Consider the following 16,096-nt stretch of genomic DNA (forward strand, 5'->3'; position numbering starts at 1 on the left):
GTACCCGCATTATTGTTTACACTGACCATGCAGCTCTAAAGTACTTGTTGAAGAAGGCTGATTCTAAGCCTAGGTTGATCCGATGGATGCTCTGGCTCCAAGAGTTTGACTTGGAGATCCGTAATAGGAGCGGAGCACAAAATCTAGTTGCTGATCATTTGAGTTGGATCGAACGTGTATCTGATGCAGATTCACCTATTCGGGATGATTTCCCGGATGATCATTTGTATATAATGTATAGTATTTCTGACTCTCTTTCTACTCCCTGGTTTGCTAACATTGTCAATTATTTAGTTGCTTCTGTTTTTCCTCCCTTAGCATCTAAGGCCCAAAAAGATAAAATTAAAAGTGATGCTAAGCATTTTATTTGGGATGACCCCTACTTGTGGAAATTGTGCAGTGATCAGGTCATTAGACGGTGCATTCCAGATCATGAGACTGACTCAGTCCTGCAGTTCTGTCATTCTTCCGCACCGGGAGGTCATCTGGGTGTTCAAAGGACAGCTCGCAAAGTGCTTGATTGTGGTTTTTATTGGCCCACCATCTTTAAAGATGCGTGGAAGATCTGCAGCACTTGTGAGCAGTGTCAGAGAGCAGGAAATACACTTACATGGCGACAACAAATGCCTCAGCAACCTATGCTATTTTGTGAGGTGTTTGATGTCTGGGGTATAGATTTCATGGGCCCTTTTCCTGTCTCTTTTGGTTATGTTTACATTCTCCTTGCAGTTGACTATGTTTCAAAATGGGTGGAAGCCAAACCCACTAGAACTAATGATGCTAAAGTTGTTGCAGATTTTGTCAGGTCTAATTTGTTCTACAGGTTTGGAGTACCTAAAGCAATTGTTAGTGATCAAGGAACCCATTTTTGCAACAGAACAATGCATGCCCTGCTTAAAAAGTACGGGGTGGTACACAGGGTATCCACACCATACCATCCCCAGACCAATGGACAGGCAGAAATTTCTAACAGGGAAATCAAGAGAATTCTAGAGAAGATTGTGCAGCCAAGCAGGAAAGATTGGAGTACCAGGCTTGATGATGCTCTCTGGGCACATCGGACTGCCTACAAAGCACCCATAGGAATGTCTCCTTATCGGGTTGTCTTTGGAAAGGCATGTCATCTTCCAGTGGAAATTGAGCACAAAGCATACTGGGCAGTGAAGACTTGCAACTTCTCTATGGATCAAGCTGGTGAGGAAAGGAAGTTGCAACTGAGTGAGTTAGATGAAATCCGCCTAGAAGCCTACGAGAATGCCAAGTTCTACAAAGAAAAGACCAAGAAGTTCCATGATAGCATGATAGTTAAAAAGGACTTCATGGTTGGGCAAAAAGTGTTATTGTATAATTCTAGGCTTGGACTCATGAGTGGTAAGTTGAGGTCTAAGTGGATTGGTCCTTTTGTTGTTACTAATGTTTTTCCTTATGGTACAGTTGAGATCAAAAGTGACTCCACAAACAAGAGCTTCAAGGTCAACGGACATCGACTTAAGCCATTCCTCACGAACCCTTCTCTAGTGGACGTAGTGGTGGAAGAGACTTCCTTACTCCACCCTACTCTTCCTCCACCATGACTTAGGGAGTTTTTCTTTTCCTATCTCCTTCTTTGCTTTTACTACACTTGTCCGATTCTATTTGATGATTTAATTGTTTTTAATCTTTTAATTGTGATACATTGAGGACAATGTGTTGTTTAAGTATGGGGGGGGGGGGGGGGAGTGTTCTTTGGTTTTGCTAGTTTTGTTGGTTTTGTTAATTTGTTAATGTTGTTAGTTTCGTTGGATTGTTAGTTTAATATTTTGGGTTAATTTTGTGTGCATGTACGACTTTGCATGTTTTTCTTTGAATTATAGGATATGTTCAAGAAATGGGTAATTGTTTTGAAAATAAAAGTTCTTGACATTTTGTGACTTGAAATCCTTGATTCTTCTCTACATTTCATGATAGTTTTGAAAGCTCAATTTGAAAGTGATGAGTTTACCTTTGTGAGAATTTGAGCCATCCATCATCATAATCATTTGGTGTGTTTTGTCCCATTGATTGCTTGCATAATAGCCTTGGCTTGATTCTTGTTGATGCTTCCTAATTCACATGCATATTTGGAAATGATTGAGGCAATTTTGTTCTTATACGCTTCTAGCCAAATGGACTTACCTTGAATTAATTCCTTTGATAGCCCTTTTGAGCCTTGTTTCCCTTTCCTTGTTTTGAAGCTCACTACAAGCCTTAAATGAAAAACCATGATATCACCATATCCTTAAGGAATTTTGGAGCTTTAGAATTGTTTTGGGAATAAGTGTGGGGGGTTTTTGTTTCATTGGATAACTTGTTTTGTTGGCTAGGCTTCATGATGTATTTTGGGCCATACTTGATGTACATTGTATATTGGTTAAATGTTGGACATGCTGAATGAAATGTTGTTTCTCAAAGGCTATAGAGTAAAAAAAAATTCGAAAATGAAAAAGAAAAGCAATAAAGTTGAGTGAATAAGATCTTAAATGGCAAAAGAATGATGAGACTCTTGGTTCTACTCTTTATGTTTAAATTTTATCTTCTTTTTATTTTCTTATTTTTTCTTATTATGCACTTATTCCCCATTGCTCCTCTATTCCTTTGGGATTTAGCCTCTTATTCCATATTTTTCCATACCTTGTCCTTGGCCCCATTACAACCTTAAAATACCTTTTGATCCTCATGTGCTTGTGTTTATGGGTTGATTGTCAATTTTAGAATCTTGCCAAGTTTATGTAGTGTTTGTTTTCATGGGTGCTTTGAGGGTAAATAGTAGCCTAGACACTTGAGAGACAGAGTGTATATCTTGTGAGGCTTTATCACTTTTCATTCTTGAGCTGATTAACTATTTTGCCATGATTGGGTTGCTTGGATGATTTTCATGAATGTCTTAACTTTTCAGATCTCCTTATGTTAGATGTTACTCATTACTTTCATTCCTTGATGTTCATTGAGAAATATGTGAATGTTTTTGTTTGTCCCTCTTTGATACCTTGGATTTTGTTCTTTGTTTCATTTTGCCCAGGAGTGCAAAAGGCTAAGTATGGGGGGTTTTGATGTGCCATCATTTTCTTCTATTTTCTAAACCCTTTTTGCACCATTTTAATTACTGATTGGTCTTAATTGTCAATTAATCAGGCAGTTTTATTATTTGGGCTCATTTAGCTAATTTGATGTCTTTTATCTAATTTCAGGAATTAATGAAACATTGGGCTTAATCCGGATTTTGGTTATGGACTTGAAGGGGGCAAATTAAGCAGCGCTTACCTTAGTTAATTAGGAAATTTCGCAATTTTATTTTATGTTGTTCAGTGTTTATTTCGTTTTGGGCCAGAGTATTGTAATAGGGCCCAGTGACTTTGAGTGACTCTTTTTAAATAGCAGCCTTGGGATTCGTGCAAGGCATTCTGTTATGCTATTCATTATTCAGAGCTTTTGTTTTAGGGTTTTCGTTTTTCTGCTTAATGCTACTGTTCACGTAATGCAATTTTACGTTTTCTGTTTGTAATTACAATTTCGTTCTTGCTTCTTCTTCTACTCTCATTTACGTTTCTGTTTCATCTACGTTTCTGTTCATTTACGTTTTTGTTCATTTACGTTTATGTTTCATGTTTCATTTGCGTTTTCTGTTTGAATCCATGGAAGGCTAGATTTTCTGGTGTTGTTTCCTTTTGAGGACGAAGCCCAACTCTCTTTGAGGTTTCGCTTGTAATGTGGTTCCCTAGCAGTTTTCCCTTCACCAGTTATCCCAAATTCGTGAATATTAATCAGTGCACGCTTCGTGTTCGATTAATTGCCTCTGAGCCTAACTTGCGTTCATGCTTAATGGACGAAGGGCTAACTGGTGTATGTGGTGCCTCATCACGTATTGACAACCCTAAGTTGATTTTCTCTTAGTAAATTGAAATAGGGTTGGATTAAGTGGTTGACTGTTTGGGACGAATTCTCCATAACCCAGGATAAGAGAATGGCTTCTGAATCAAAGGAAACAACCCGTTTTTAATATTAGTAATTTCGTATTCCAGTTTACTTATTCTACTCTTTAATCACAAAACAAACAACCCCCCCCCCAATGGTTACTGTTACTGCAAGTATATTATGAACATTTGGTTTGTCACTGCTCGTTGGGAAACGACCTAGGATCACTTCCTAGTTACTGCATTTTCATGTTTATTTGATTCGGGTACGGCCTCGATCAGAGGGCTCACGGGTGTGTCTTCCAAAGGAGGAAAATGCACGGAGTCGCCACCAACGTTTATTTGTGGAAAACTTCGGAAAAACCGAAGGAAACCGGTCATAAAGAATATTCCAGATTCGGGAGTTGCATTTACGTTTGAGGAAGGTATTAGCACCTCTCACGTTTGTCCCAAAGGACAACAACCTTAAATTAGGATTGTGTGAAATTATGTATTTAAACCTTTTATTTCTTTTTTTTTATTTATTTTTGAGGTCTACAAAAGAGGGGCTCTTGCTCCTACGTATCCTCCATCGAAGAGGAAATCAGACCTACGTAGTTCTTTCTTAAGGGGGAATCAAGCGATTCTTTTTACTTGGAAGGTGGTCCTTTTAAGGCGTTGGACCTTAAAATGATCCATTTTTACTTGGTGAGAAAAACTGAGGTATCGAACCTTAAAATCCTTTTTAGTGATTTTGTGCGGACGAGCTTGACTTTGCAAGTTGATTTTAGCCTTAGTTTCACTTTAGTTATTAGTCAAGTCAATTAAGAAAGAGAAACGTCCGATTGATTTTTTTGCTTTATTTTACTAAAAAATATTTTTTGATTATTATATTATTATTTTACCTCTTTTTGGTTTCCAACGTGGTTACGGCATGACCGAACGGTCGGATTTTACTTTAATAGAAATTAACGGATATTACAAATCAAATGATCGGTGGAAATTTATTTTATTTTTTGATTAGGCGAGAAAATGACTTAAGTAAATGACTGAAGCACGTCAAAAGGGGGTACAGAAAGTAAATGAAACGAAAATAAAAGTACACAAAACAAATGGGGACAACCAAGGGTACATAGAATGAATTGAAAAGTTCGATTTCGGGAACTTACCGGTTGAAGACCGAAGAACGACGAAGAACAAACGATGAACGATGAAGAACGATTGAAAATCTTCGCCAAATCACCCACGGAAACGTTACGGAAGCGCCTCGGCTTGGATTTTCTTCACGGAAACAATTTTCCTCACTAATTTTAAGTGATTACGAAGTGCCAAGAGGGCTGAACCCTTTCCTTCTTCAATCCTCCCTCTATTTATAGGAGAATAGGGGAGGAGTTTACCACCCAGCTCGCCTAGGTGAGCCAGGTTGCTTCCTCCAGAAGCAACCGCCTTCTGGAGGAATAATCTGGAAGGCCCAAGTGGGCCTGGTTGCTATTTGCACCCCTTTTTTACTAAATACACCCCCCTTTTGCTTCTTTTTTGTGATTCTTTTTTCCGTAACGTTACGAAACTTTACGAATTTCGTAACAATACTTGTTTTCTTTCCGTAAGGTTACGGAACCTTACGGGTCATGTAATTACTCCTTTTTTAGCTTTCGGAATGTTACGGAAACTCACGGATTGCGTAACAACACTTCCTTTTGATTTCCGGCATGTTACGGAATTTCACGGATTGCGTAACAATGCTTCATTTTGATTTCTGGCATGTCTCGGAACTTCACGTATTGTGCAACAAAGGGTGCCAAGTACCTCGAAGCGGTCAACAAAGGTTGCATGCCATCAAACAATGGTCCCTGGGCGAAATTAGGGTATGACAGTTGCCCCTCTTTACTTACCTTTTATCGGAGATAAGAGGAAAGCAAAGATAAAACACTGATTTCGTCCATCTTCGCCCTTTCCGTGATTAGTCTATGACGACTTCCGTCTCTCTTTCTTCTTTCTCCGCACAACACAAAACAAACACAAACAACAAAAAACACCAATAACATAATATACACATATACACATGTTTGGCGAAGGAACCGATCGGGAAAATAACAAAAAACCATATTTCCCAGTCACCGGAGGCTCCGCGCTTGATAACGGAGGACACATGAATAGCGCTAGGCAATCAACTCATGGGTCCCGAATAAGATTTGAGGGTGGAGGATAGACGAACAGCGCTAGGCAATCAATTCGCAGGGCTCCAGACTCGATGGTGGAGGATGCATGAATGAGAATCAATTCATGAGACTCCGGATAAAATTTGAGGGTGGAGGATAGACGAACAGCGCTAGGCAATCAATTCGCGGGGCTCCAGACTCGATGGTGGAGGATGCATGAATGACAATCAATTCATGGGGCTCCGGATAAAATTTAAGGGTGGAGGATAGGTGAACAGCGCTAGGCAATCAATTCGCGGGGCTCCAGACTCGATAGTGGAGGATGCATGAATGACAATCAATTCATGGGGCTCCGGATAAAATTTGTTGGCAGGACCGAATGATCCACCGGGTTTTTTCACCTAAAAAGGCGAACATGCTTTAGCAAGGAAAAATAAATCATTCACGAGAGCACCATATCTTAGAGAAACAATACACCCATGCCAAAAGTAATTTTCCTTGTAACCGAAAATGAAGGGTAGGATGTCAACATTTAGCTTTTATGAACATTCAGGGGAAACGTCGGGTCAAACTGAAACTGGGAATAAAATCACTCATAGTGTATAAAAACTCACACATGCAAGTGTTTTACCTTAATTCCAAACCATAGCTGCACATGACTTTATTTTGCACATGATTTCCTATCGAACCAAAAGATCACACGCACGATCACGGATCAATAGGATTTTCTCGAGGGTAGTGTTTTTGGAGAGGAAGCTGGGTGTTTCGATCTTTTCCTCTTTGTTTATGTGGGGCGGGATATCGCCAGTCGAGAGCGACTTCGAATAGCAATCCCAAAGGAAGAACCACTTAAAAGATGGGTTTTCTCTTTGCCAACGGTTATTTACCTTGCCGAAAATTTATCTGGTCTGAAGATCTCTTGTTCTCTTTCTTGCTTTCCATTATTGATCGGGAATTATTCTGTTTTCCTCCGACCTTTTCCTTTTTACTTTCTTCCGATCTTTGATCGGCAATTCTTCTTTTCCTCTCTTTTCATTTCTTCCTTTTCTTTTCTTTCTTTGGGAATTCGGGTTTTAGCATTCGTTATTCACTCTCCCTTGAGGGGATTCTGTGTCTTTCTCTTCGGGGGAAAGGGCGAGGATTCTCTTCATAGGCCAAGGTTCAAAGTAGCTTAAGGTTGTGTCTCAACATGGTCTTTTCATCGTGTGTGCCCGATTTGGATATTTGGGGCAAGACAAATTCATGTGTCAGGGTGTCGGTTTCGGGTTAAACTTCCATATCATTTCCACAAGGCACGCGTAACAATGATGATTTGGAAACAACGTGCAAAATTAGTCATGGCCAGAGCTAGGTGGGTACTCAAGCATCCAGATTATGACATTGTGATACTAAGGCTTGGGTTTTACACAAGTAGACCCAATATTTCCAAATTATGTTCTTTCATCGGTTCAATGAATCCATCCATTCTTACCTCGGTTATTCCGGAAAATAAACTCTTAGCGTCAGTCCCTTGTTTCCAAAAGATATTTTTGCTCCCTATGAATGATTTATGCTTCCTAGGACCATAACATGCCGACCTTCGAGGTCTTTCTTTCTTTGTTCTTTTTTGTTTCATTTTTTATGTTTGCAAAAACTATACATCCATCGTTATCTATGAGAAAAACTTTTCTTTGTACACCTACATCCCTATACATGACAGACTTTTTCTGTATACACACGCATTAAAACTCTTTCTCTTTATATCAAACACGGTCTATATAAAAACTCTATTCCTGTTCAAAGATTTCTTTTTCGTACAACTCGTGGTTTATACAAAAACTTCTTTATATACACTCATTGCTCACACACAAGAATTCTTTTCACACATTATTTACACACACACAAAATCTTTCCATACACTGTTTATATATATAAAAAACTCTTTTTTTTCTTTTCTTTATATATAGACACGACATTTGTTCACAATGCCTCTTTCTTTTTTCTATTCTTGGCGTTCATCATGATTTTTTGTTCGTTTTATTTTTTAGGACGACGTTCCTAAAGGAAAACTCTACAAGGTTCCGGAATTTCAACAAACATTATCGACAATAACGAAGTAAACACTAACGCAATAGTTCAAACAAAATATATGCACAAAACAAATGACAATCGAAACAACAAAAAATAAACGTTAGTCCCTCAAGTCATAGAAAATAAAATAACATGTAATAGATAAAAGAGGAAATATAAAAGAAAATATGAATCTGGGGATCTCCTAGTCATGTGGCTCCACTCCCTCCTAAGAAACCGAGTAAATCCGACATCTCCTCATCCATGCTGGCCTCCTCTTCATCGTCGGGAGCCTCTGCGGGCGCCTCCCCTGCTTGGGCCTCGAGCCAATCTCCGGGCCATGCGACCTCTGCCCTGAACTGATCTGGAGTAGGGCACGCAAAAGGAGCGAAACCCTGGCTCTGCATACTGAGGCTGAGCTGGTAGTGACACTCATGGACCTGCCCCAGCCCCCTGTGGTTGGCCGCGTGCTGGCGAATCGAGTGCCGTAAATACTGCTCCGTGTCAAATGACCCAGTTGGGTCAGCCTGATGAGGTGGTGGCGGCACGTCTGCGGCCTGTGGTGCATCACCCTGCGCCTGTCTAGGCGTGCAATACTTCTCAATGAAGGCCCGGGTGATCGGCGGTCGAATCACCTTACTGGGTGTGACGGGAACTCCGAATGACTAGCAGAGACCCGTGATCAATGCTGGAAAACCCAGGGCCCTGTTAGACTTATCTGGGTCTAGAGGGTGCCTGGTAGGTGGCATACCTGCAAATAAATAAATGGCGTCAGCGATCAACTGAGCCACATGAATGGTCATCCGTGTCAGGATGGCATACACCAGCTGACACTTTGACAGAGGGAGGTCGGAATTATGATCGCTGGGCAGGATGTTGCTGAGCAGCAACGTCATCCATGTCTGGGTCAAGGTAGTCATGCTGGTGCGCATGATCCGCACCCGTCTCCCGGCAGGGGTCCGGGCAAAATCCTGACCCGGTATGCATAGCAGCTGGGCAATGGCCTCCTCGTCAAATCCATCAGCCCGGTTCCTTCTCTGACTATACTCGCACTCCTGGCCCTCCTCTAACACTAGTGGGTCTCCCAGGAACTGGCTGAGGGCGTCTGCATCAAAAGGAATCCACTGACCCCTTACCCATGACCGCATGTCCCGCACGCCCTCCTCCGTGGGCCAAGCATTAGCGTAAAATTCCAGGACTATCTCTGGGTCAAACTTAGCCATGGGGGTGACTAGCAACGTCCAACACCGGCGAGCTATCTCTTCCTGGAAGTCGGTGTACTCATCGTCCCTGAGCTGGACGCGTCTCTCTCGGTGGAATGACCATCCTTTGATGGCCTCGAAACGCTGCTGGTGCTCAGCGCTCCTGAAACGATGGCTGTCGAACTCGGGGGCAGAACTGGTCCCTTCAACTACGATGTCCTTCCTAGATCTCTTTGCGGAAATCTTTCTCGGAGCCATTTCCTGCGAGGACAAACATTTGGAAAGTTTAGTTTACAAGACAACGCTTATTTTAAGGCAAAAATGGCATGCTAATCTTTCCGATTTAGAACAAACTTGTGCATACATTTCCTTAATGTAAAACATTTATGAACATGCATATGCGTACAATATCCTACTATTTATATGAACATACAAGGATATTCAAAACATTCTAGTTACCACACACACACACACACACACACACACACACACACACACACACACACACACACACATATATATATATATATATTGGAAAGAATACATATACGCATGCTCAAGGTATTGTGTCAAAATTATACATGTTCATATCCTAAGTATTTTGCTACCACAAACTACCTACGCACATTTGAAGTATTTTATTAACATACAAATTTTTGTTGTTTCATTCACATTTATTTATACATATATGCACATTGGGGAGCCAATCTCACGTCACGCACACACTTGCATTTGAAGAGGAACTTTCATGCCCTCTACCTACACTTGCAAGGCAATTCCACATCATATATTCATTTGGGAAGCATTCTCGTGCCATTTTTGACATGGGTACATTTTTTTGAAAGGCTTCTTATGCTACCTATCCACAAATATACATATTTTGAAAGGCATTTTTACGCTACCTATCCTACATAGACAGATTTTTGAAATGCATTATTTGCTATACATTCACACTTTGCAAGGTATTTTTATGCCATATGTTCACACACTTTGCAAGGCATTTCCATGCTACATATATTCACATATATATATATATATACCGTTGAAAGGTATTTTCCATGCTACCTAGGTGCAAGGTATTCCTCATGGGGCAGCCAAATTTAAATTCTAATAAAAACCTCTCAAACATGTCCTAATATTCATGCCTTTCTACATTCAAAACCAAAACTTAGATTCCTGAGCATAAGTCATGCTTCCTTGTATTGAAATTTAAAAGCTTGGGTTCCTAGGCCTAGAATCGCATTCGGGCACTTATTTTAAATCCTTCATGCTGTCCCTATACATATAAAACAATCCCACAATCCCAAGCTTACAAAACCATGCCCATATGTCATTGAGGCATTTCACCGAGCACTTGGTGGGCGCATGTTTAGGCATGAATAGCAAGAGAATGGGGGCAATGTGGCATGCCCCATTACTCCAGAATGCAACATAGGCCTAAGGTCATCTCTTACAACCCCCTAACTCAAACCAATAAAGCATGAAACAAAACCAAAATTGCCCCACATATTTGAGCATATTCCCACCAAAAGAAGACCAAAATACATCAATGGAAAGCTAGAAAACTCAAGGATGAGATACTTACTTGTTGGTGACGAATAAAAGCGCAAAACGGAATCAAAAAACACGAAAAATGGTGATCCTAGGGCTGCAAACTCGTGAATCCCGTGGGTATTGCTTTTGAATAAGGGGGGGGGGGGAGTTTTTGGGGTGCAGAAAAGTCCCCCTCCCTCGTTTTTATATTTTTCGTACAGGGGTTGCTCGCCCAGGCGAGCTAACCAGTACTTTTTTTTTTAGGAGGAAATAATTAAGACTCCTAAGGGTCAGAGTTTACTTGCTTGAAACCCCTCAGGGTAGATTATACATCTAATACTCACTTTATAGACACAACAACAATAATTACTGGAGATTTTTAAAGGATACTAGGATGCTTTGCAGCGGCGCTTTCCGTTTGTCCCGAGCTAGGCACAGGATGACGACCTATTGGTCGTGACCCTAGCCTCTCCTTGCGTCCGTCCCTAAGTACCTGAAAGTAGGAAACAACAATGCATGGCAAATCGTGATCGCGTCGTTGTCTTACCTTGATTGGTTTCTGCCTTAAACCTTGTCTCGACCTCTGACCATTGCCTAAGAGGATTCTGCCCCTGTTATCACAAAATATGCATGCGTATGCGTATGCATGAATGTTTTCAAATGCAATAATCTTCTTAGTGAAAGCTGGTTGGGTTCAGTTTTAATTAAGCGCTTGAGGCACCCCATGAACTGAGCGAAAGGGCTTAGGTTATTACAAACTATACATGGTTTAAAACCAAAGTGAGGACTGAAGCCTCAGGCCCATGTTCTCTTCTTTTAAAGAACTGTGGCGAGACATATACAGCGGACAGGAATCCCTGGAGGAAACCAAAAAGAACACACAAACACAAAAATAAAAAGAACATGCAGCGGTTTCCTCAATTGCCCCAGATTTCAAGCGTAATATAGCTTAACGACATCAGAGTTCACGGGCGAGGGTAGCTCCTCGCCATCCATGTTGGTGAGCACCAGAGCCCCCCCAGAAAAAGCCCTTTTGACAATGAAAGGTCCTTCGTAATTCGGGGCCCACTTCCCTCGATTATCTTTAACAGCGTGGGATATCTTTTTCGATTGTACCTTCTTGTCGAACGCGTTCTTTATCCTTTGTTGATACAGGCGCCCATGGCTCATGGCCGTCAAACGCTTACCTTCAATAAGGTTGAGTTGGTCGTAGCATGTTTGAGCCCACTCTGATTCTTCTAGGCCCGATTCCGCTAGTATCTTCTGGGAAGGGACCTCTACCTCAAATGGGAGTACTGCTTCCATCCCATAAACCAAGGAATACGGCGTTGCCCCAGTAGAAGTTCGTATCGAGGTTCGATATCCATGCAGGGCAAAAGGAAACATCTCATGCCAATCTTTGTATGACACCGTCATCTTCTGAATAATCTTTTTAATATTTTTATTTGCAGCCTCCACAGCCCCGTTTTTTCTTTGGCCGATAGGGGGTGGAGTTATGATGCTGGATCTTGAAATCCCCGCACATTTCCTGCATCATTTTGTTGTTCAGATTGGTGCCATTGTTAGTAATGATCTTCCTAGGGAGTCCGTATCGACAAATCAGTTCCTTCTTTATGAATCTGACCACCACACTCCTCGTGACATTGGTATAAGAAGCCACTTCGACCTACTTGGTGAAATAATCTATCGCCATGAGAATGAAGCGATGACCGTTCGAAGCTTTGGGTTCGATGGCTCCAATGACATCTATCCCCCACATGGAAAAAGGCCAAGGGGCGGACATGACATTCAGAGGATGTGGCGGAACATTGACATTGTCCGCGTACGCTTGACATTTATGGCATTTCCTTACATGGACGCAGCAATCGCTTTCCATAGTGAGCCAGTAATAACCTGCTCTAAGGATCTTCCTGCCCATGGCATACGTCCCAAATGAACCCCCGTGGATTTCCTCAATCATGTAGTTCGCCTCTTTGGAATCTACGCATCGCAGGAGGGTCATGTCGTGGTTTCGTTTGTACAGGATGGTACCACTCACAAAGAAACTAGTAGCCAATCTCCTTAACATTCTTTTGTCATTTTCATAAATCCCTGGTGGATATTCTTTGTTCTCAACATATTGTTTGATGTCGAAGTACCACGGTTTCCCATCTCGCTCTTCCTCTATCGCACAACAATGTGTCGGCTTGCCCCGAGATTTGAATTCAATGTATGGGAGATCCCCGTGTGGGGCAAGTTGAAACATGGATGTAAAGGTGGCCAATGCATCGGCCATTTGGTTTTCTTCCCGAGGTATGTGGTGGAAAGAAATGTTGTCAAAGAATTCGACTAACTTCAAGATATGAGTTTGATAGAGTATCAACTTTGGATCCCTAGTTTCCCATTCTCCTCTCAACTGGCGTATTAGTAAAGCCGAGTCTCTATACACTTTGAGTAGCTTTACGTCAAAATCAATGGTCGCTTGAATCCCAAGGGCGCATGCTTCATATTCGGCCATATTGTTGGTACAATCGAAACCTAGCTTGGCCGTGAAAGGAATACATTGATCATCTGGGGATACAAGGACTGCCCCTACTCCATGGCCCAAAGCATTAGATGCCCCATCGAAACAAACAATCCATTTGTCTATATCCTCGTGCGTCCGCTTCTCCTCGAATAGGACCATGATGTCTTCATCTGGGAACTCGGGGTGCATCGGCCGGTAATCTTGGAGGGGTTGTTGGGCCAAATAATCTGCCAAGGCGCTCCCCTTTATCGCCTTTTGGGTGACGTACACAATATCGAATTCAGATAGTAGTACCTGCCACCTAGCGATTCGTCCCGTGAGGGCCGGCTTCTCAAGGATGTATTTCACGGGATCCATTTTGGAAATAAGCCACGTGGTATGACTGAGCATGTACTGCCTAAGACAATGTGACGCCTATACCAAGGCACAACACGTCCTTTCCAACATTGAGTAATTCATCTCACAGGCGGTAAACTTCTTGCTTAAATAGTAAATGGCTTGTTCCTTTTTCCCAGAGTCATCGTGCTGACCCAACACGCACCCCATAGACTCGTCTAACACAGTCATGCACAGGAAAAGAGGTCTTCCTGTTACAGGTGGCATGAGCACCGGGGGATTCGCGAGGCTCTGTTTGATTTTTTTGAAGGCCTCTTGGCAGTCGCTGTTCCACAGGACCGCCTGGTTCTTACACAATAGTTTGAAGATGGGCTCACAGGTAGGGGTGAGTTGCGAGATAAATCTCGTGATGTAATTCAACCTGCCTAGGAAACCTCGAACCTGCTTCTCCGTGCGTGGCTCTGGCATTTAAAGTATGGCCTTCACTTTCTCGGGATCTATCTCTATCCCTTTCTGGCTTACGATAAATCCCAATAACTTCCCCGATTTCACCCCGAAGGTGCACTTGGCGGGGTTTAGTTTCAGTTGGTATTTCCACAGCCTTCCAAACAGCTTACGCAGATTGACAAGGTGTTCGTCCTCGGTCCGAGATTTGGCAATCATGTCATCTACATAGACTTCTATATCTTTATGCATCATGTCGTGGAACAACGCTACCATGGCACGCTGATAGGTTGCCCCAGCATTTTTCTGCCCGAAGGCCATCACTTTGTAGCCGAATGTTCCCCATAGGGTGACGAAAGTAGTCTTCTCCACATATTTAGGTGCCATCTTTATCTGATTATACCCTGAGAAACCATCCATAAAGGAGAAAAGGGCGAACTTGGCTGTATTATCTACCTGTATATCAATGTGTCACAAGGGAAAATTGTCTTTAGGATTGGCTCGGTTTAAGTCCCGATAGTCTACGCACATTCGTACTTTGGCGTCCTTTTTTGGGACCGGGACAATGTTGGCTACCCACTCCGGGTATCGAGCTACAGCCAAGAAACCTGCATCGAACTGCTTTCTCACTTCTTCTTTAATTTTCAAAGACATTTCGGGTCTCATCCTTCGTAGCTTTTGCTTAACCGGGGAAGACCCAGGATTCAATGGCAACTTATGCTGCACAATGTCGAGGTCTAGACCTGGCATGTCTTGGTATGACCATGCAAAGATGTCTTGATATTCTTCAAGAAGGGTTATCAAACCTTGGCGGATAGGTGTGGTCATACCTGTTCCTACCTTCACTTCTTTCTTTCCCTCCCCGGTCACTAAGTTTATCAGTTCGATTTCCTCTTGGTGAGGCTTCATTTCACATTCTTCTTGAGCGATCAACCTCTCCAACTCTGGTGAAAGGACGTCCTCTTCCTCTTCTTCGTTTATTGTTTGACTTACTTCTCGGTCAAAATTGATTATCAAACCCTCGTTGTTAGGATCCTCAAAGAATCGACCCTCACATCTATACCATTCAAGACAAAAACAAAAACATGCAAAATGATATGAGAAAAGGTGGAATCGCAAGAACAGATGAAACAAGATCTCTTTGTTATTTAATAAGGTAGGTTTCACAAAACAAAAGAGAAAGGAATCTATAGCCTCTAATTACATTGAATCAGCAGTATAGACTTCCGACTGACTCATCACGCGCCAGTTACCCACTTGGGAATTGGGATGGCACGGTCATACGAAACTTGGCGGATCTTGTGGAGACTCCTCTCCTATTGCCGCCACCTCTTCCTCGAGCATGATCCCGACACTTGTGAAACACTAGCTAACATGACCGGGCCACGCCCTATCCGCTCAAAGTCTTGATGGTGCATTCCTTCTTTCAGGTTTCCCGGGTTCATACCCCAACCCATATTTGTACGGGTTACCCCTAATGTCAACCACATCGGCATCCCCGTGGCTGTCCTTGCCCAGACCCATTTCGGGCTCATAGCCATGCTTGAGCATTACCCGCGCCACCATCAGGGCCGCATTAGAGAGACAAGGTAGCAATGGACTTGTTTTCACAGAGGCACAACTCACCACCTCGAAGGATTGGAAAGCCGTTTACAATGATTCCTCCGCTGCTCCTACATATGGCGCTGAGGAGGGGCAGCTCACCAACATATCTTCTTCGCCCGACACTATCACCAAGAGTCCACCAACCGCGAATTTCAATTTCTGGTGAAGTGTCAAAGGGACCACTCCTAGCGCGTGAATCCAGGGTCTCCCCAAAAGGCAGTTGTAGGTGGGATTTATGTCCATCACTTGGAAAACCACATTGCAAGTGTGGGGGCCTATCTGAATGGGGATGTCAATTTCCAACGTCACCTCCCGCCGACTACCGTCAAAGGCTCGTACTACCATCAAACTCGG

The sequence above is a fragment of the Glycine max genome, chromosome 3 (genome assembly GCF_000004515.6).
Source record: "Glycine max cultivar Williams 82 chromosome 3, Glycine_max_v4.0, whole genome shotgun sequence".
Classification (NCBI taxonomy): Eukaryota; Viridiplantae; Streptophyta; class Magnoliopsida; order Fabales; family Fabaceae; genus Glycine; species Glycine max.